The sequence below is a fragment of the Meriones unguiculatus genome, chromosome 8 (genome assembly GCF_030254825.1).
Source record: "Meriones unguiculatus strain TT.TT164.6M chromosome 8, Bangor_MerUng_6.1, whole genome shotgun sequence".
Classification (NCBI taxonomy): Eukaryota; Metazoa; Chordata; class Mammalia; order Rodentia; family Muridae; genus Meriones; species Meriones unguiculatus.
Genome location: NC_083356.1, coordinates 67,385,744 through 67,409,149, shown reverse-complemented (window position 1 = coordinate 67,409,149; position 23,406 = coordinate 67,385,744).

The following is a 23,406-nucleotide window of genomic DNA, read 5'->3' as shown; positions in this document are numbered from 1 at the left end:
TGTGGGGGTGGGGTGATTAGCTCATCTTTGAAGATCAGGGCTGCAGGCTTTTGGCCAGAGGTCAGGGGCTACTCAGAGGAAGGACTGAGGCCATCTGGGTTGGTTGCTAAGAAACATGATCTTGAAGACAAGGGTCTGGTCATTCTTTTTGCTGAGTGAAGGTCATTGCTTGCTCGCTTTTTTATATCTGTCCTCACAGATGGCCAGGGTCACATTCCTCTCTTCTCTGGAAAGGTACTACGAGGCTTTAACTTAACCTGGACCTAAAACTCAAAACTATAGGCTTTAGAAGACATATAGTTTACAAAGTTAGTCTGATCCTTTCAATTCCTTAGCATGAGGAGGTTTGCTTCTAAGATCCTATTAGTGACTTAGGATTTTTCTCCCCCTTCTACACTTATTACTTGAATACTTGGTCTTTTATCTTTTAATGTTATTGCATATTTCCATGGTTTTTGTTGCCTGTGCTTTTAATTTTTTTGTGTTTCATCCAGATCCTTTACTTTCCTTTCAAATTCCAACATACTAACTTCTGATTGATTCATTCTACTTTTTTGTTTTGTTCCAGTTTTCCTTTATTTTAATTTTATATTAGTTTATTTACTTTATATACTGAGAATTCCCCCCTCCTTTTCCTCCTCACAGTACCTCCACCTCCACTCCTTCTCCTTTCTTCCCTCCCTCCCCCCTAGAAAAGAAGAGCCCCTTCCCAGCATCAACCTTTCCCAGCACATCAAGTCACATCATTACTGAGCATATCTTCATCCCCTCAGGTCAGGCAAGGTATCCCTGCCAGGGCGAAGAGACACAAAAGCAGGCAATAGAGTCCATGTTAGAAACCCCCCCCCCAGCTCATTAGGTGCTCCATAGGAAGAACAGGCTACATGTGTGCAGGTTCAGATCACACATGTTTCTTATTTGATATCTCAATCTCTGAAAGCCCCCAATGGGACTAGTTTAGTTATCTCTGTTGATCTTCTTCTGGACTTCCTGTCCCCTCCAGGTCCTTCCATCTTTCTCCCAACACTTTCACAAGACCCCAGAGTTACACTCCATGCTTGGCTGCAAGTCCCAGCATCTGTCTCAATCAGCTGCTGACTGCAGCCTCTCAGATGAGAGTCAAATTAGGCTCCTGTCTGTAAGCGTAGCAGAGTATCATTATTAGTGTCAGGGGCTGGCTCTCTACCATGGGGTAGGTCTCATGTTAGACCAATTATTGTTTGAACTTTCCCTCAAACTTTTTTCCCTCGATATTCCTGCACTTCTTGAAGGCAGGGTAATTTTTGGACCACAGGTTTTGTCGGTGGGTTGTTGTTCCCCTCCTTCCACTAGTCCTGCCTGGCTAGGAGGTGGTCACTTCAGTCTTCATGTCCCTTTGTTAGGAGTCTCAGCTAGAGTCACACCCATATCCTCCAAGAAGCCTATCCTATTTCAGGCCTCCAACTTTACAAAGAGATACCCCTCCCATTCCCTTTTTGTTCCCAGCACTCTCACCTTCCACCCCTCTCACCTCACATACCTGTTCTCCCCACATCTGCTCTCCACTCTTGTTTCATTCCTCATTCCACCTTCTGCCCAGTTCCCTTTCTTCATCCACATCTGCTGTCTATTCTATTTCCCCGTCTGAGTGACATTTCTGCACCCTCCCTTTTGGCCCTCCATGTTACTTAGATTTTTGAGTCTGTGGATTGTAGCATAATTATCCTGTGCTATAGGTCTAATATACAGTGAGTATTGTGAGTACTATAAGTAAGTATATTTCATGTACATCTTTCTGGGTTTGGGTTATGTTACTTAGAATGATCTTCTCTAGTTCCATCCATTTACCTGCAAATTTCATGATGTGTTTTTAATATCTGAGTAGTATTCCATTGTGTAAATGTATCACAATTTCAGTATCCATTCTTCAGTTGAGGGATATCTAGGTTGTTCCCAGTTTCTGACTATTATGAATAAAGCCATTATGAACATAACGGAGCAATGTCCTTGTTGTATGTTGGAGCATCTTTTGGGCATATGCCCAGAAGTGGTATAACTGGGTCTTGAGAAGGAACTATTCCCAATTTTCTGAGAAAGAGGCAAATTGATTTCCAGAGAGGCTATACAAGTTTGCACTCCCACCTGCAATGGGAAAGTGTCCCCCTTTCTCCACATCCTTACCAGCATGTGTTATCACTTGAGTTTTTTTAGCCATTCTGATTAGTGTAAGATGAATCTTAATGTTGTTTTGATTAGCATTTCTGCTTTGACACACTGCTAGGTAGAGTCAGGGGCCCTCTGCGGTAGGCTCCTGCCCTGTTAACTTGTTGTCTTTCTTTTTTTTTTTTTTTTTTTTTTCAATGCAGTTTATTCAGGAACATTGAACAATCCTCGGACCCCGGGGAAAGCCAGCCCACAGCTTAAATAGCCTCTGGGTAGCCAACCCAGGCGTGCCACGGGGGCAATGCAGATAGGTCCACATACATGGAAGCAAGCCAGATCCTCGGCCTTAGCCAAATGTGGAGTTGTTTGTGACAGAGAGCACTCACCATCGGGAAGGTGGAAGGCAGAAACCAGCTCCATCTTTAAGGCATAGCATTCCGCAGCTCTCTACAGTTCCCCCTTTTTGTTTTAGACGCATCAGGCAAGAGTAGAGGTCTGATCTCTGATATTAGAAATAAATTGGGACTTTGTACAGATGTTCATTTAGGTGTCATCCACCCAAAGATCATCAGACCCGTCCAATACCTTTTTCTCAGAGGCGGGACCTGGGGCATCAACCCGCATGCAATCAGACATGCTCTTCTCTGGGCCCAAAGCGGCTGACCCTGAGTGCAGTGCTTAGCCTCGCATCCTGAGCGTATCATTTTAGCTTTTTATGGTATCCAACCATGCTTGGGGAGAATGTCCTGCTTCAATGGCTGTAAAGGCCTGAATGATCATGGCTGCATCACACTGTTGTGAGACTCTAATCTTGCATATATACCACAGGCAAACCAAGGAGACCAACACCAGAAGGCCTGCTAACACTCCCATGCCCGCCCATTCCTTCAGATGATTCATGGCTGCAGCAATCCATGTTGATAATCCTGTGGCTAGTCCTGCGTCCACTCCGGTAGAATTTACTGTGACAATGGCCACTCTCAGCTGCTCCATCGTAGTATCGAATTCTCCAGTCCAATTACCTAAAATATAGCTCGACAATTGTTTAGACAGATTTGCAGCACAGGAAAAATTCTCATGTTGTATGCTAGTGACACAAAGTCCAGCATACTTTCATTGACAGCCAGGTTGAGCGATTTGCCATAGGGTATCAATTTGCTCCTGCAAGAGGTCAATCCTCTGATTGAACACCATCAAGCTTCCTTTTAGTTGAGCATTAATTCCTTTATGTACAACTAAGGCATGAGCTACATTGGCTAAATGATTATTCAGGGTCTGAGCAGTCTGCCCAGTATGACTCATGGCTAATGCCGTGGTGGTAGCTCCAACAGCCGTCAATGAGATGGTAGTAACAATGGTGGCTGTAGTTCCAAGATCCCTTTTCTGTCTGAAGAGAGTCATAGCGTGAGGGGCATCAATGGGCATAGGCACCCAGTGAGGCATGCGAGTAACCAGGGCATACCTAACTTTACTAGCATTCCAGCATTGGGCAAAAAAGCAAGTATCATTACCACAATTACTTGGCTCTATCTGGCTAATAATGAATAAAAATGGGGGATATAGACAAACAGGTGTGGGCTTATAGGAAATATTATGAGAAGCCTTAACCCCTCGTTGGAACATCCTGCGTCGGTTCTAGAACTAGCAGTGGTGGTGTCCGAGGTCTGAGTAGCTTCAGGAGACCATTGCCCCCAGGGGCGAGACGTGCTCCATGCCAATTGACTAACTCCATGTTTTCCTCCAATTTTGAAAGTCATTTAAGGTTCTTAAATTATTTTTTTCCCTTTTTTCTTAAATTTTTCATCAATTACACTTTATTCATTCTGCATCCCCCCATAAGCCCCTCCCTCCTCCCATCCCAATCCCATCCTCCCTCCTCCCTCTGCTTGCATGCCACTCCCCAAGTCCACTAATAGGGGAGGTTCTCCTCTCCTTTCTGATCTTAGTCTGTCAGTTCACATCAAAAGTGGCTGTATTGTCCTCTACTGTGGCCTGGTAAGGCTGCTCCCCCCCCCCCCCCCCAGAGGGAGGTGATCAAAGAGCAGGCCAATCAGAGTATGTCAGAGGCAGTCCCTCTTCACATTACTATGTAACCCAATTGGACTCTGAACTGCCCTGGGCTACATCTGTGCAGGGGTTCTAGGTTATCTCCATGAATAGTCCTTGGTTGGAGTATGAGTCTCTGGGAAGTTCCCTATGTTCAAATTTTCTTGTTCTGTTGCTCTCCTTGTGGAGAACCTGTCCTCTCCAGCTCTTACTATTTCCCAGTTCTTACGTAAAATTCCGTTCACTCTGCCCAACAGTTGCCCATCAGGCTCAGCATCTGCTTTGATAGTCTGAAGGGCAGAGGCTTTCAGAGGCCCTCTGTGGTAGGTTCCTAGGTTGTTTCCTGTTTTCTTCTTCTTCTGATGTCCATCCTCTTTGCCTTTCTGGATGGGGATTGGACGTTTTAGTTAGGGTCCTCTCTCTTGCTTAGTTTCTTTAGATGCACAGGTTTTAGTGGGTTTGTCCTATGTTGTATGTCTATATGAGTGAGTATATACCATGTGTGTCTTTTTGCTTCTGAGACAACTCACTCAGGATGATCCTTTCCAGATCCCACCATTTACCTGCAAATTTCATGATTTCCTTATTTTTCATTGCTGAGTAATATTCCATTGTGTAGATGTACCACAATTTCTGCATCCATTCTTCAATTGAGGGGCATCTGGGTTGTTTCCAGCTTCTGGCTATTACAAATAAAGCTGCTACAAACATGGTTGAGCAAATGTCCTTGTTGTGTACTTGAGCCTCTTTTGGATATATGCCCAGTAGTGGTATGGCTGGATCTTGAGGAAGCGCTATTCCTAGTTGTCTGAGAAAGCGCCAGATTGATTTCCAGAGTGGTTGTACAAGTTTACATTCCCACCAGCAGTGGAGAAGGGTTCCCCTTTCTCCCCAACCTCTCCAGCATGTGTTGTCACTTGAGTTTTTGATCTTGGCCATTCTCATGGGTGTAAGGTGAAATCTCAGGGTTGTTTTGATTTGCATTTCCCTAATGGCTAATGAGGTTGAGCATTTCTTTAAGTGCTTCTCTGCCATTCGGTATTCCTCTACAGAGAATTCTCTGTTTAGCTCTGTTCCCCATTTTTTAAGTGGATTACTTGGTTTGCTGCTTTTCAGCTTCTTTAGTTCTTTATATATACTGGATATGAGTCCTCTGTCAGATAAAGGGTTGGTGAAGATTCTTTCCCAATCTGTAGGTGGTCGCTTTGTTTTGATGACGGTGTCCTTTGCTTTACAGAAGCTTTTCAGTTTCATGAGGTCCCATTTATTGGTTGTTGCTCTTAGAGCCTGTGCTGTTGGTGTTCTGTTCAGGAAGTTTCCCCCTGTACCAATGAGTTCTAGGGTATTTCCCACTTTTTTTTCAAGCCGATTTAATGTGTCTGGTTTTATGTTGAGGTCTTTGATCCACTTGGACTTCAGTTTTGTGCAGGGTGACAAGTATGGATCTATTTTCATTTTTCTACATGTAGACATCCAGTTAGACCAGCACCATTTGTTGAAGATGCTATCTTTTTTCCATTGTATGGTTTTGGCGTCTTTGTCAAAGATCAGGTGTCCATAAGTGTGTGGGTTTATTTCTGGGTCCTCTGTTCAGTTCCATTGATCCACCATTCTGTTTCTATGCCAGTACCATGCAGTTTTTAAAACTGTTGCTCTATAGTACAACTTAAGATCAGGGATGGAGATACCTCCAGAAGATCTTTTATTGTAGAGGATTGTTTTAGCAATTCTGGGTTTCTTGTTATTCCATATGAAGTTGAGAATTTTCCTTTCCAGGTCTGTAAAGAATTGTGTTGGTAATTTGATGGGCATTGCATTGAATCTGTAGATTGCTTTTGGTAAGATGGCCATTTTTACTATGTTAATCCTACCAAGCCATGAGCATGGGAGATCTTTCCATCTTCTCATATCTTCTTCTAATTCTTTCTTCAGAGATTTGAAATTTTTTTCATACAAGTCTTTGACTTCCTTGGTTAGGGTTACTCTGAGGTACCTTATGTCATTTGTGGCTATTGTGAAGGGTGTTGTTTCCTTAATTTCTTTCTCAGCCCTTTTGTCTTTTGTATACAGGAGGGCTACTGATTTTTTTGAGTTAATTTTGTATCCTGCCACTTTGCTGAAGGTGTTTATCAGCTGTAGGAGTTCCCTGGTAGAGTTTTTGGGGTCACTCACGTATACTATCGTATCATCTGCAAATAGTGATAATTTGACTTCTTCCTTTCCAATTTGTATCCCCTTGATCTCCTTCAACTGTCTTATTGCTCTAGCAAGGACTTCCAACACTATGTTGAAGAGATATGGAGAGAGTGGGCAGCCTTGTCTTGTCCCTGATTTCAGTGGGATTGCTTTAAGTTTCTCTCCATTCAGTTTGATGTTGGCTATAGGCTTGCTGTATATCGCCTTTACTATGTTTAGATATGTACCTTGTATCCCTGATCTCTCCAATACTTTGAACATGAATGGATGTTGGATTTTGTCAAAGGCTTTTTCAGCATCTAGGGAGATTATCATGTGGTTTTTTTCTTTCAGTTTGTTAATATGGTGGATCACATTGATGGATTTCCGTATATTGAACCACCCCTGCATACCTGGGATGAAGCCTACTTGGTCATAGTGGATAATATCTTTGATGTGTTCTTGGATTCGGTTTGCAAGTATTTTATTAAGTATTTTTGCATCAATGTTCATAAGGGAGATTGGCCGGAAATTCTCTTTCTTTGTTGAGTCTTTGTGAGGTTTAGGTACCAAGGTGACTGTGGCTTCATAGAATGAATTTGGTAATATTCCTTCTGTTTCTATTTTGTGGAATAGTTTGAAGAGAATTGGTGTTAGCTCTTCTTTGAAGGTCTGGTAGAATTCTGCGCTGAAGCCATCTGGTCCTGGGCTTTTTTTGGATGGGAGACTTTTGATGACCGCTTCTATTTCTTTGGGGGACATAGGTCTATTTAGTTGATTTACCTGGTCCTGGTTCAGCTTTGGTAAGTCAAATCGATCAAGAAAATTGTCCATTTCATTTAGATTTTCAAATTTTGTGGCATATAGACTTTTGAAGTAAGTCCTAATGATTGTTTGGATTTCCTCAGTGTCTGTAGTTATATCCCCCTTTTCATTTCTGATTTTGTTGATTTGGGTGGTGTTTCTCTGCCTTTTAGTTAGCCTGGCTAAGGGTTTGTCGATCTTGTTGATTTTCTCAAAGAACCAGCTCTTGGTTTCATTGATTCTTTGAATTGTTTTATTTGTTTCCAATTGATTGATTTCAGCCCTGAGTTTGATTATTTCCAGCCATCTACTCCTTCTTGGTGTGTCTGCTTCTTCTTTTTCTAGGGTTTTTAAGTGAGCCATTAGGGTGCTTGAATGAGCTGTCTCGAATTTCTTCTTGAAGGCACTTAGTGCTATGAACTTTCCTCTTAGCACTGCTTTCATTGTGTCCCACAAGTTCGGGTATGTTGTGTCTTCATTTTCATTGATTTCTAGAAAGACTTTAATTTCTTTCTTTATTTCTTCCCTGACCCAGCTGTCATTTAGTAACAAGTTGTTCAGTTTCCATGTGTGTGTAGGCTTTTTGTTATTTCTGTTATTGTTGAGGTCCAGCTTTATTCCATGGTGATCAGACAAGATACATGGGATTATTTCAATCTTCTTGTATCTGTTGAGGCTCGCTTTGTGACCCACTATGTGGTCTATTTTGGAGAAGGTTCCATGAGGTGCTGAGAAGAAGGTATATTCTTTTGTGTTTGGGTGTAAAGTTCTGTAAATGTCTGTTAGGTCCATTTGATTCATGACCTCTGTCAGAGACATTGTTTCTTTGTTTAATTTCTGTTTGGTTGACCTGTCCTTTGTTGAGAGTGGGGTGTTGAAGTCTCCCACTATTAATGTGTGTGGATCTATATGTGCTTTAAATTTTATCAATGTTTCTTTCACAAATGTGGGTGCCCTTGTATTTGGGGCATAGATGTTCAGGATTGTGATGTCTTCCTGGTGGAATTTTCCCTTGATGAGTATGAAGTGTCCTTCCCCATCTCTTTTGATTAATTTTGGTTGAAAGTCTATTTTATCAGATATTAGAATGGCTACTCCTGCTTGCTTCTTGGGTCCGTTTGCTTGGAAAGTCGTCTTCCAACCCTTTACCCTCAGGCAATGTCTATCTTTGTGTCTTAGGTGTGTTTCTTGTATGCAACAGATTGCTGGGTTTTGTTTACGTATCCATTCTGTTAATCTGTGTCTTTTTATTGGAGAGTTGAGTCCATTGATGTTGAGAGAGATTAATGACCAGTGGCTGTTAGATCTCTTGATTTTGATGTTGGCTGTGGTCATCAGGTTGTGTGCTTGGTTGCTTTTTGTTTTACTGAAGTGAGGTTATTTATTTCCTGTGTTTTCTTGAATGTAGCTAGCTTTCTTGGGTTGTATTTTCCCTTCCAGTGTCTTCTGTAATGCTGGATTTGTTTGTAGGTATTGTTGAAATTTGTTTTTGTCATTGAATATCTTGTTTTCTCCATCTATGAGGACTGAGAGTTTTGCTGGGTATAGTAGCCTGGGCTGACATCTGTGTTCTCTTAGGGTCTGCATGATATCTGTCCAGGCCCTTCTGGCTTTCATAGTCTCTGTTGAAAAGTCAGGTGTGATTCTAATGGGTTTGCCATTATATGTTACTTGGCCTTTTTCCCTTGCAGCTTTTAGTATTTTTTCTTTGTTCTGTATACTTACTGTTTTGATTATTATGTGGCAGGATGATTTTCTTTTCTGGTCAAATTTCCTGGGTGTTCTGTAGGCCTCATGTATTCTAATTGGCCTCTCCTTTAGCTTGGGGAAATTTTCTTCAATGATTTTGTTGAAAGTATTTTCTGGGCCTTGGAGAAGGGAGTCTTCTTTTTCCTCTATACCTATTATTCTTAGGTTTTGTCTTTTCATATTGTCTTGCATTTCTTGGACGGTCTGTGTCAGGAATTTTTCAGATTTAACATTTTCTTTGACAGATACATTGATTTCTTCCATTGTATCTTCTACACCTGAGATTCTTTCTTCCATCTCTTGTAGTCTGTTGGTTATGCTTACCTCTGTAGTTCCTGTTTTCTTCCCTAGATTCTTCCTTTCCATTATTTCTTCCATTTGTGTTTTCTTTAATTTTTCCAATTCTATCTTCAGGTCTTGAGTTGTTTTGTTTACTTCCTTCACCTGTCTGATTGTACTTTCCTGTTTTTCTTTTAGTTCCTTCAACTCTGTTTCTTTCATTTCATTCAGTGTTTTAAGCATTTCCTTTCTAAAGGCCATAAACTGTTTGGTTGCAGCTTCCTCTATTTCTTTACGGATGGCAATATTCTGTTTGAGTTTATCTTCCTCTATGTCTTTACGAATCTTATTTGTTTCCTCTGTTATCATCTTCATGAGCATACTTGTTAGGTCATCTTCTTGGATTTCAGTTATGGTGGGGTGTCCAGGGCTACTTGCCCCTGGGTAACTGGGTTCTGGAGATGCCATATTGCTCTGTCTTTTGTTGCTTGAGCTTTTACGCTGGCCTCTACCCATTGTGTTATCTTAGGAGTTTGGGGTTATTTTCTGGTGGTTCCTGGGGATCCTGTGGTGGAGAGAATCCCCTTTGCAGAAAGCTGGATTTTCCTGAAGGATGTCTTCTCAGCTTTTTGGGTATAGTCCCTGGATGGCTGGTGTTTTTTCAGGAGTTGCTCACCTCAGGGATATAGACCTGAGTGGTAACTGTGGTCTTTGTTAGTCGAGAGGGTTCTCCTCTCACCCAGGGAAGTCCTGAGGGCAGCTGCCCTGTTTCTGGGTTTCTTGTTGCAAATTTAATGATCAGCTGCTGTGACCCAGTTGGACATCAGGCGCGCCTCAACTGTTTGTGCTTGTGTCTGGAGCACAGCTGAGTGCTGGCGCCTCGGCCCCACTAGACTGCTAGACTTTTTCTAGGGAAGGATTGGGTGATTTAGATCAGTACAGTTTCCTTCCTTCCCCGTGGATTCTCTGGAGACACGGACTCCTAGTGTCTTTTTTTGCCCTGGTGCACACTGCTCAGTGTCCGCCAGCTGGCTGGCCACAGAAATTTGCCTGTGCCTGGAGCACAGCTATGTGATGGCGGCTCAGTCTCTGCCAGCTGTCTGGTGCGCAGAAACTGCCTGTGTCTGCCTTTGTGGCTTTTGGGAGTCTGAGTGGCTCCCTAAGCTGGGTAATTTTCCGGGGACCTTTTCAGGTTGGGGGTGAGCTGAGTGCTCTGAGATCAGACCCGCCGTTTCTATCTCTGGCGGCGAATCAGGCGCGCAGGCAGGCAGGGCTCTGTGCCGGAACCTGGGTCCCCGGCTCTGGCTCCGGGCTGGCTCCTGGGGTGCCCGTGGAACCCGCCCGAGTCTTTTCCAGGGGATGTCTGGGTGACCTAAGGCCGGTCCCAATCGTTTCCTGTACCCTGGGGTTATCTCTCGACTGAAAATTCCAGTCTCTGATAGTGTGGTGCCCAAGGTTCAGTCTGGGACCGTGACCAGAGACACTGGCTTGTGGCTCTGGGCTGGGGCTGGGGCTGGCGGCCGGCAGCCAAGTGTCTGGCGGAACCGGGATCTCTTCCGCGATTTAGCTGGGTGAGTTAAAAGCTGATTGAATCCCCCACCGTGGGGTATCCTCTCACCTGGGAAACACAATGACTGTGTTTTATGGCCGAGAGTTCACTGTGCTGATCCTGCTGTGCTGCTGCTCAGAATGAGAGTCCTCCCGGCGCCTCCATCTTGCCCCTCGGGACCCCCATTTGTCTTTCTAAGTGAGGATTGATCATCTTGCCCCGGGTCCTCTTTCTTGTTTATCTTCTTTAGGTGTACAGATTTCATTATGTTTATCATATCTTATAGGTCTATATAAGTGAATATATACCATGTGTGTCTTTCTCCTTCTGGGATACCTCACTCAGGATGATCTTTTCTAGATCCCACTATTTGCCTGCAAATTTCATGATTTCCTCCTTTTTGATTGCTGAGTAGTATTCCATTGTGTAAAAATACCACAATTTCTGTATCCATTACTCCGTTGAGGAATATCTGGGTTGTTTCCAGGTTCTGGCTATTACAAATAAAGCTGCTACAAACATGTTTGAGCAAATGTCCTTGTTGTGTACTTGAGCAAATTTTGGGTATATGCCTAGCAGTGGTATAGCTGGGTCTTGAGGAAGCACTATTCCTAATTGTCTGAGAAAGTGCCAGATTGACTTCCAAAGTGGTTGTACCAGTTTACACTCCCGCCAGCAATGGAGGAGGGTTCCCCTTTCTCCACAACCTCTCCAGCATGTGTTGTCATTTGAGTTTTTTATTTTAGCCATTCTCATGGGTGTAAGGTGAAATCTCAGGGTTGTTTTGATCTGACTTTTTTGAGTTAAGTGTCCAGATGCTTTGCTGAAGGTATTCATCAGCTGTAGGGATCTTGGGGGTCACTTACGTATGCTATCACATCATCTGAGAGTAGTGATACTTTTCTTCCAATTTCTATACCCTTCATCTCTTCTACTTGTCTTATTGCTCTAGCTAGAACTTCAAGTAGTATATTAGAGAGATAACAGTGAGAGTGAGCAGCCTTGTCCCTGACTTTAGTGGGAACACTTTAAGTTTCTCTCCTTTTAACTTGATGTTAACTACTGGCTTGCAGCATATTGCCTTTATTGTGTTTAGGTATGTGCCCTGAATCCATGATCACTCCAGGACTTTAAACATGAACTGGTGTTGGATTTTGTCAAAGGCTTTTTCAGAATCTAATGAGATTATGTGCCATTTTTTTTCTTTTTGTTTGTTTATATGATGGATTACCTTGATGGATTTTCATATATTGAACTGTAAGACCTGGGGTCTCACAGCTCAGGAGTTCAAGATTGTGCCCTTCCCAGGAACTCCCACAGACCACAACTTGATGCAAAAGCAAGAGGGTTTTTTTTTTAATTCCAATCAAGATAGGGTTGCCCCTCCAAAGGCAGGAGACGACCCCAAGCATGCAAAGCACAGGGTTTTTATACTTAAAAATCTGGCCACTTTTGCCCTATACATTGATTGGTCAGCAAGAATAGCATGAAGATAGTTTACAACTAGTTGTTTGCAGTTTTTGGCCGTTTGTGAGTTTTCTCAAATCAATTCACCCTGCCCTTTAAAAAAAAAAAAAAACTATCTCAGAGCAGTTCATCCTGCTCTTTGAGACCTATCTGCTTCTGACTTCAATTCAAGGCTATCTAGGAACAGTTCATCCTACCATTCGAGAGCTATGTGCCTCTGGCTTTATTTCAAGGATGGGAATAGTTAGTCATAGCTGTTTTTCTTTTACAGTTGTTTGCATTGTCGGGTGAGCTCTCAGAACCATCCTTACATTTCTGGAATGAAGCCAATTTGGTCGTAGTGGATGATATCTTTGATGTGTTCTTGTATTTGGTTTGCAAGTATTTTGTTGAGTATTTTTGCATCAATGTTCATAAGGGAGATTAGTCTGAAATTCTGTTTCTTTGTTGGGTCTTTGTGTGGTTTAGGTATCAGGGTAACTGTGGCCTCATAGAATGAGTTTGGCAATGTTCCTTATTTTTCTATTTTGTGGTATAGTTTGAGGAGTATTGGTATTAGTTCTTTGAAAGTATGGTAGAGAGAGGGTGGATCCAAGATGTCAGCACTGGGAGGGCACTCTTCTGATCATCAGCACAGCAGGATCTGCACAGTGACCATCAGACAGAACTCTGGGCCCTAAAACACCAGGGATTATGTTTCCCAAATGAAAGGAAACCCCACGGAGTAGGATTCAATCAGCTTCAGGTTACCCAGCTAAACCGAGGAACAGTTCCCTGTTCCACCAGGAGCTTAGTCACCAGCCCAGAGGCACACGCAGGCAGGGTCTGATCACTGTCCCAGTCTGAACTGTGGACTCCACAACACCAGAGACTGGGATTTCTTTCCAGTCTAGAGAAAACTCCACAGTCAGGAAACAGTTGGGACTGACCTTAGGTCACCCAGACAATCCCTGGAAAAGACCTGCGGTCCAGTGGGCACCTAGCAGCCAGCCCAAAGTGGGGCACACAAGTGCCAGCACAGAGTTCTACCTGCATACCTGACTCACTGCCCCAGATAGCACTATGGGCCCCAAGACACCAGAGACTGAGTTTCTCTGTCGGGTGGAAACCCACAGTGAGGATAACAACAGGTCTGACCTCAGAGCACTCAGCCAACACCCTCCCACCCCCAAAAAAGTTCTCAGGAAAAGTTCCTGGTTATCTACAGGCACCCAGATGCCCAATCACCAGCAAGGCAGAGTCATATGGGCCTGTGCCTGCATGTTTTACTCACCATCCCAGACAGAACTGCAGACCCCCAAACACCACAGTCTGGGTATTCCTGGTGGGAGGAACCCCCACAGTGGGGAAAATATCAGGTCCAATGCTCAGGACACCCAGTTCCAGAAGAGTTTCTAGGTTCATGCAGGCTCTAGGCTCTGGCCTTCTATTGCAGGCATGAGTGCCTTGCTCACCTGCCATTGATTATGGCTAGTTCATCTGCAACTTCAGACCTACAAAAGCCTGACTCATTGGAGCAGCCCTCAGATACTGCTCCAAGATATGACCAGTTATCCCTAAGTAAACTGATAAAACTGTGAGACCCCCTGGTTCTTCAAGAGGGCTGCACCCAACAAAAACAACTTAAGAGCAACAGCAGCAGCTCACTAAATTCTGAGCAAGAAACCCAGCAGCTGGGCAGCGGTCTCCAGGACTTCTCCTGATGAGAGGAGAGTCTTCCTGAACACCACAGTTAACACGCAGATCCATATGCCTGTGACAATTCCTGAAAAGCACCACCATTCAGTTGACCATACACAAAAAATTGAGGAAGTCCCCTTCAGAACCCTGCCAAGGGGATTCTCCAACTCCAGGACTCCTGCAGGCAACAGAAATTAACAGATAACATCTGAGATGGACAGATGGCTAGAGGTTAGCATAAAAGCACAAACAACAAAAGACAAAGCAATATGGCATCCCCAGAACCCAGGTCTCCAGGGGCAAGTAGCTCTGGACACCCTAATATAAGTGAAATTCAAGAAGATGACCTCACATCTATGCCTATGAAGAGATTAATGGAGGAAACAAACAAAATGCGTTAAGAATTAGAGGAAAATAAAATCAAACAGATTATGTCCATCCGAAAAGAAATACAGGGCTGGTTCTTTGAGAAAATCAAGAAGATAGACAAACCCTTAGCCAAGATAACTAAAAGTCAGTGAGACACCATCCAAATCAACAAAATCAGAAATGAAAAGGGGGACATAACTACAGACATTGAGGAAATCCAAACAATAATTAGGACTTACTTCAAAAGTCTCTATGCAACAAAATTTGCAAATATAAGTGAAATGGACAATTTTCTTGATCGATTCCTCTTACCAAAGCTAAATCAGGAACAGGTAAATCAATTAAATAGTCCTATATCCCCCAAGGAAATAGAAGCAGTCATCGATGGTCTCCCATAAAAAAAAGCCCAGGACCTGATGGTTTCAGCGCAGAATTCTACCAAACATTCAAAAAAGAGCTAACTCCAGTTCTCTTCAAACTATTCCACAAATTAGAAACAGAAGAAACATTACCAAACTCATTCTATGAAGCCACAGTCACCTTGGTACCTAAACCTCACAAAGACCCAACAAAAAAAGAGAACTTCAGGCCAATCTCCCTTATGAACATTGATGCAAAAATACTCAACAAAATACTCGCAAACTGAATACAAGAACACATCAAAGAAATCATCCACCATGACCAAGTAGGCTTCATCCCAGGTATGCAGGGGTGGTTCAATATACGGAAATCCATCAATGTGATCCACCATATTAACAAACTGAAAGAAAAAAAAAACCACATGATAATCTCCCTAGATGCTGAAAAAGCATTTGAAAATCCAACATCCATTCATGTTTAAAGTATGGGAGAGATCAGGGATAAAAGGCACATATCTAAACATAGTGAAGTCAATATACAGCAAACCTATAGCCAACATCAAACTGAATGGAGAGAAACTTAAAGCAATCCCACTGAAATCAGGGACAAGACAAGGCTACCCACTCTCTCCATATCTATTCAACATAGTTCTGGAAGTCCTTGCTAGAGCAATAAGACAACTAAAGGAAATCAAGGGGATACAAATTGGAAAGAAAGAAGTCAAATTATCACTATTTGCAGATGATATGATAGTATACGTGAGTGACCCCAAAAACTCCACCAGGGAACTCCTACAGCTGATAAACACCTTCAGCAAAGTGGCCAGATACAAAATTAACTCAAAAAAATCAGTAGCACTCCTGTATACAAAAGACAAAAGGGCTGAGAAAGAAATTAGGGAAACAACACCCTTCACAACAGCCACAAATGACATAAGGTACCTCGGAGTAACCCTAACCAAGGAAGTCAAAGACTTGTATGAAAAAAATTTCAAGTTTCTGAAGAAAGAATTAGAAGAAGATATGAGAAGATGGAAAGATCTCCCATGCTCATGGCTTGGCAGGATTATCATAGTAAAAATGGCCATTTTACCAAAAGCAATCTACAGATTCAATGCAATGCCCATCAAATTACCAACACAATTCTTTACAGACCTGGAAAGAAAAATTCTCAACTTCATATGGAATAACAAGAAACCCAGAATTGCTAAAACAATCCTCTACAATAAAAGATCTTCTGGAGGTATCTCCATTCCTGATCTCAAACTGTACTATAGAGCAACAGTAATAAAAACTGCATGTTACTGGCATAGAAACAGAATAGTGAATCAATGGAACTAAACAGAGGACCCAGAAATAAACCCACACACTTAGGGACACCTGATCTTTGACAAAGATGCCAAAACCATACAATGGAAAAAAGATAGCATCTTCAACAAATGGTGCTGGTCCAACTGGATGTCTACATGTAGAAAAATGAAAATAGATCCATTCTAATCACCCTGCACAAAACTGAAGTCCAAGTGGATCAAAGACCTCAACATAAAACCTGACACATTAAATCGGATAGAAAAAAAAGTGGGGAATACTCTAGAACTCATTGGTACAGGAGAAAACTTCCTGAACAGAACACCAACAGCACAGGCTCTAAGAGCAACAATCAATAAATGGGACCTCATGAAACTGAAAAGCTTCTGTAAAGCAAAGGACACCGTCATCAAAACAAAGCGACCACCTACAGATTGGGAAAGAATCTTCACCAACCCTTTATCTGACAGAGGACTCATATCCAGTATATATAAAGAACTAAAGAAGCTGAAAAGCAGCAAACCAAGTAACCCACTTAAAAAATGGGGAACAGAGCTAAACAGAGAATTCTCTGTAGAGGAATACCGAATGGCAGAGAAGCACTTAAAGCAATGCTCAACCTCATTAGCCATTAGGGAAATGCAAATCAAAACAACCTTGAGATTTCACCTTACACCCATGAGAATGGCCAAGATCAAAAACTCAAGTGACAACACATGCTGGAGAGGTTGTGGAGAAAGGGGAAGCCTTCTCCACTGCTAGTGGGAATGTAAACTTGTACAAACACTCTGGAAATCAATCTGGTGCATTTTCAGACAACTAGGAATAGTGCTTCCCCAAGATCCAGCCATACCACTCCTAGGCGTATATCCAAAAGAGGCTCAAGTACACAACAAGGACATTTGCTCAACCATGTTTGTAGCAGCTTTATTTGTAATAGCCAGAAGCTGGAAACAACCCAGATGCCCCTCAACTGAAGAATGGATGCAGAAATTGTGGTACATCTACACAATGGAGTATTACTCATCAATGAAAAATAAGGAAATCATGAAATTTGCAGGTAAATGGTGGGATCTGGAAAGGATCATCCTGAGTGAGTTGTCCCAGAAGCAAAGAGACACACATAGTATATACTCACTCATATAGACATACAACGTAGGACAAACCCACTAAAACCTGTGCATCTAAAGAAACTAAGCAAGAGAGAGGACCCTAACTAAAATGTCCAATCCCCATCCGGAAAGGCAAAGAGGATGGACATCAGAAGAAGAAGAAAACAGGAAACAACCTAGGAACCTACCACAGAGGGCCTCTGAAACCCTCTGCCCTACAGACTATCAAAGCAGATGCTGAGCCTGATGGCCAACTGTTGGGCAGAGTGAATGGAATTTTACGTAAGAACTGGGAAATAGTAAGAGCTGGAGAGGACAGGTTCTCCACAAAGAGAGCAACAGAACAAGAAAATTTGAACACAGGGAGCTTCCCAGAGACTCATACTCCAACCAACGACTATTCATGGAGATAACCTAGAACCCCTGCACAGATGTAGCCCATGGCAGTTCAGTGTCCAAGTGGGTTCCATAGTAATGTGAAGAGGGACTGCCTCTGACATAATCTGATTGGCCTGCTCTTTGATCACCTCCCCCTGCGAGGGAGCAGCCTTACCAGGCCATAGTAGAGGACAATGCAGCCACTTTTGATGTGAACTGATGGACTAAGATCAGAAAGGAGAGGAGAACCTCCCCTATCAGTGGACTTGGGGAGTGGCATGCATGCAGAGGGAGGAGGGAGGGTGGGATTGGGAGGGGAAGAAGGAGGGACTTATGGAGGGATGCAGAATGAATAAAGTGTAATTGATGAAAATTTTTTTAAAAAAGGGAAAAAATAATTTAAGAACCTTAAATGACTTTCAAAAGTGGAGGAAAACATGGAGTTAGTCAATTGGCATGGAGCACGTCTCGCCCCTGGGGGCAATCATCTCCTGAACCTACTCAGACCTCAGACACCACCACTGCTAGTTCTAGAACTGATGCAGGATGTTCTAATGAGGGGGTTAAGGCTTTCCATAATATTTCCTATAAGCCCACACCTGTTTGTTTATATCCCCCATTTTTATTCATTATTAGCCAGATAGAGCCAAGTAGTTGTGGTAATGATACTTGCTTTTTTGCCCAATGCTAGAATCCTAGTAAATTTAGGTATGCCCTGGTTACTTGCATGCCTCGCTGGGTGCCTGTGCCCGTTGATGCCCCTCACGCTATGACTCTCTTCAGACAGAAAAGGGATCTTGGAATTACAGCCGCCATTGTTACTGCCATCTCATTGGCGGCTGTTGGAGCTACCACCACGGCATTAGCCATGAGTCATACTGGGCAGACTGCTCAGACCCCGAATAATCTTTTAGCCAATGTAACTCATGCCTTAGATGTACAAAAAGAAATTAATGCTCAACTAAAAGGAGGCTTGATGGTGTTCAATCAGAGGATTGACCTTGTGCAGGAGCAAATTGATACCCTATGGCAAATCGCTCAACTTGGCTGTCAATGAAAGTATGCTGGACTTTGAGTCACTAGCATACAACATGAGAATTTTTCCTGTGCTGCAAATCTGTCTAAACAATTGTCTAGCTATATTTTAGGTAATTGGATTGGAGAATTCCCTACTACGATGGAGCAGCTGAGAGTGGCCATTGTCATGCTAAATTCTACCAGAGTGGACCCAGGACTAGCCACAGGATTATCATCATGGATTGCTGCAGCCATGAATCTTCTGAAGGAATGGGCAGGCATGGGAGCATTAGCAGGCCTTCTGGTGTTGGTCTCCTTGGTTTGCCTGTGGTGTATATGCAAGATTAGAGTCTCACAACAGCGTAATGCAGCCATGACCATTCAGGCCTTTACAGCCATTGAAGCAGGACAGTCTCCCCAAGCATGGTTGGCTACCATAAAAAGCCAAAATGTTACGCTCAGGATGCGAGGCTAAGCACTGCACTCAGAGTCAGCCACTTTGGAGCCAGAGAAGAGCCTGTCTGATTGCATGCGGGTTGAGGCCCCAGGTCCCGCCTCTGAGAATAAGGTATCAGAGGGGTCTGAGGCTCTTTGGGTGGATGACACCTAAATGAACATCAGTACAAAGTCCCAATTTATTTCTAATATCAGAGATCAGACCTCTACTCTTGCCTGATGCATCTAAAACAAAAAGGGGGAACTGCAGAGAGCTGTGTAATACTGTGCCTTAAAGATGGAGCTGGTTTCCACCTTCCACCTTCCCGATGGTGAGTGTTCTCTGTCATGAACAACTCCACATTTGGCTAAGGCCAAGGATCTGGCTTGCTTCCATGTATGTGGACCTATCTGCATAGCCCACATGGCACGCTGGGGTTGGCTACCCAGAGGCTATTTAAGCTGTGGGCTGGCTTTCCCCAGGGTCAGATGATTGTTCAAGGTTCCTGAATAAACTGCATTTAAAAAAAGAAAAAGGAAATAAAAGGCAAAGATGGAAAAAAATAAGAAATACAGGAAGATGCAGCCAAATAGTTTGTGGCTTTCAAAGAGGAAATGATTAAATCACTGAAAGAAACAAAAGAAAAGAGGCATGTTCTAACAAATAGGTGAGGGCATTGAAGGAAAAACAGGAAAATGCATCAGAGTGATGAAGGAAATCAACAAAATGGTTCAAGATCTGAAAACAAAATTGAAAAAATTAAAGAAAACACAAAAGGAGGAAATCATGGAGAGGGAGAACTTAAGAAAGAAAACAGAAACTACAGAGGTAAGCATAACCAACAAACTACAAGAGAGAGAAGAAATAATCTCTGGTGTGGAAGATACATTAGAAGAAATTGATGTATCTGTCAAAGAAGATGTTGAATCTAAATATTCCTGAAACAAATCATCGAAATCCAAGACAACATGAAAAGACAAAACCTATAAATAATAGGAATAGAGGAAAAAGAAGATTCCCTCCTCCAAGGCCCAGAAAATATTTTCAACAAAATAATAGAAGAAAATGTACCCAACTTAAAAGAGAAGCCTATAAGTACACAAGAGCTCCACAGAACACCTAATAAATTAGACTAGAAAAGAAAATCCTCCTGCTACATAATAATCAAAACAGTAAGTATACAGAACAAAAAAAAAAAACAAAAAAAAAACTAAAAGCTGCAAGGGAAAAAGGCCAAGTAACATATAATGGCAAACCCATCAGAATCACACCTGACTTCTCAACAGAGACTATGAAAGTCAGAAGGGCCTCGACAGATATCATGCAGTCCCTAAGAGAACAGAAATGTCAGCCCAGGCTATTATACCCAGCAAAATTCTCAGTGATCACAGATGGAGAAAACAAGATATTCAACAACAAAAACAAATTCAAACAATACCTACACACAAATCCAGCATTATAGAAGAAATGAGAAGGAAAAATACAACCCAAGAAAACTAACTACTTTCAAGAAAACACAAGAAATAAATAACCTCACTACAGCAAAACAAAAAATAGCCAACCACAGAAACACACTACTACAGCCAACATCAATATCAAAGGATCTATTAGCAACTGGTCGTTAATCTCCCTCAACATCAATGGACTCAATTCTCCAATAAAAAGACACAGACTAACAGAATGGATTAATAAACAGGACCCAAAAATCTATTACATACAAGAAACACACCTAAGTCACAAAGGTAGACATTACCTGAGAGTAAAGAAATGGAAGACGTTTTTCCAGGCAAATGGACCGAAGAAGCAAGCAGAAGTAGCCATTCTAATATCTAATAAAATAAACTTTCAACCAAAATTAATAAAAAGAGATGGGGAAGAATACTTCATATACATCAAGGGAAAATTCCACCAAGAAGACATAACAATCCCAATCATCTATGCCCCAACTAAAAGGGCACCCACATTTGTAAAAGAAACAATAATAAAACTAAAACCACACATTAATACTGGAAACTTCAACACCCACTCTCAGCAAAGGACAGATCATCAAAACAGAAATTAAACAAAGAAATAATGACTCTAACAGAGGTCATGAATCAAATGAACCTAACAGATATTTACAGAATCTTTCACCCAAACACAAAAGACTTTACCTTCTTCTCAGCACCTCATGGAACCTTCTCAAAAATAGAACATATAATTGGTCACAAAGCAAGCCTCAACAGATACAAGATTGAAATAGTCCCTTGTAATCTATCTGATCACCATGGAGTAAAACTGGATCTCAGTAACAATAGAAATAGCAAAAAGCCTACACACACATGGAAACTGAATAACTCGCTACTAAATGAAAGCTGGGTCAGGGAAGAAATACAGAAAGAAATTAAAGACTTCCTAGAATTCAATGAAAATGAAGACACAACATACCCAAACTTATGGGGCACAATGAAAGCAGTACTAAGAGGAAAGTTCATAGCACTAAGTGTCTTTAAGAAAAAATCTGAGACAGCTCATTCAAATAACTTAATGGCTCACCAAAAAGCCCTAGGGAAAAAAAAAGGAACAGACACATGAAAAAGGAGTAGATGGCTGGAAATAATCAAACTCAGGACTGAAATCAATAAATTAGAAACAAGTAAAACAATTCAAAGAATCAATGAAACCAAGAGCTGGTTCTTCGAGAAAATCAACAAGATAGACAAACCCTTAGCCAAACTAACTAAAAGGCAGACAGACACGATCCAAATCAACAAATCAGAAATGAAAAGGGGACATAATGACAGACACTGAGGAAATCCAAACAATCATTAGGACTTACTTCAAAAGCTTAAAGCCACAAAATGTGAAAATCTAAATGAAATGGACAAATTTTTTGATCGATTCCACTTACCAAAGCTGAATCAAGACCAGGTAAATCAATGAAACAGTCCTATATCCCCTTAAAAAAAAATAGAAGTTATCAAAAGTCTCCCTTGCAAAAAATTCCCAGGGCCAAATGGTTTCAGTGCAGAATTCTAACAGACCTTTAAAGAAGAGCTAACTCCAATACTCTTCAAACTAGTCCCCAAAATAGAAACAGAAAGAACACTATCAAACTTATTCTATGAAGCCACAGTAACCTTGGTACCTAAACCTCACAAAGACCCAACAAAGAAACAGAATTTCAGACCAATCTCCCTTATGAACATTGATGCAAAAATACTCAACAAAATACTTGCAAACCGAATACCAGAACACATCAAAGATATCATCCACTATGACCAAGTTGGCTTCATCCCAGGCATGAAGGGGTAGTTCAGTATATGGAAATCCATCAATGTGATACACCAAATAAACAAATTGTAGGAGAAAAACCACATGATCATTTCCTTAGATGCTGAAAAAACATTTGACAAAATCCAACATCCTTTCATGATTAAAGTCTTGGAGAGATCAGGGATAAAAGGCACATACCTAAACATAGTAAAGACAATAAACAGCAAGCCTATAGCCAACATCAAACTAAACAGAGAGAATTTTAAATCAATCCCACTGAAATCAAGGACAGGGCAAGGCTGCCCACTCTCTCCATATCTCTTCAACATAGTTCTCGAAGTCTTTGCTAGAGCAATAAGACAGTTGAAGGAGATCAAGGGGATACAAATTGGAAATGAAGAAGTCAAAATATCACTATTTGCTGATGATATGATAGTATACCTGAGCAACCCCAAAAATTCTACCGGGGAACTCCTACAGCAGATAAACACCTTCAACAAAGTGGCTGAATACAAAATTAACACAAAAAAAATCAGTAGCCCTCCTGTATATGAAAGACAAGAGAGCTGAGAAAGAAATTAGGGAAACAACACCCTTCACAGTAGCCACAAAGGACATAAAGTACCTTGATGTGACCCTAACCAAGCAAATCAAAGACTTGTATGAAAAAAATTTCAAGTCTCTGAAGAAAGAATTAGAAAAAGATATGAGAAGATGGAAAGATCTCCCATGCTCATAGCTTGGCAGGATTAACATAGTAAAACTGGCCATCTCACCAAAAGCAATCTACAGATTCAATGCAATTCTCATCAAATTACCAACACAATTCTTTACAGACCTGGAAAGAAAAATTCTCGACTTCATATGAAATAACAAGAAACCCAGAATTGCTAAAACAATCCTCTACAATAAAAGATCTTCTGGAGGTATCTCCATCCCTGATCTCAAACTGTACTATAGAGCAACAGTAATAAAAACTGCATGGTACTGTCATACAAAGAGACTGATGGATGAACAGAATTAAATAGAAGACCCAGAAATAAACCCACACATTTATGGACACCTGATTTTTTACAAAGATGCCAAAACCATTCAATGGGGAAAAAATAGCATCTTCAACAAATGGTGCTGGTCTAACTGGATGGTTACATGTAGAAAAATGCAAATAGATCCATACTTATCACCCTGCACAAAACAAAAATCCAAGTGGATCAAAGACCTCAACATAAAACCAGACACATTAAATCGGTTAGAAGAAAAAGTGGGGAAGACCCTAGAACT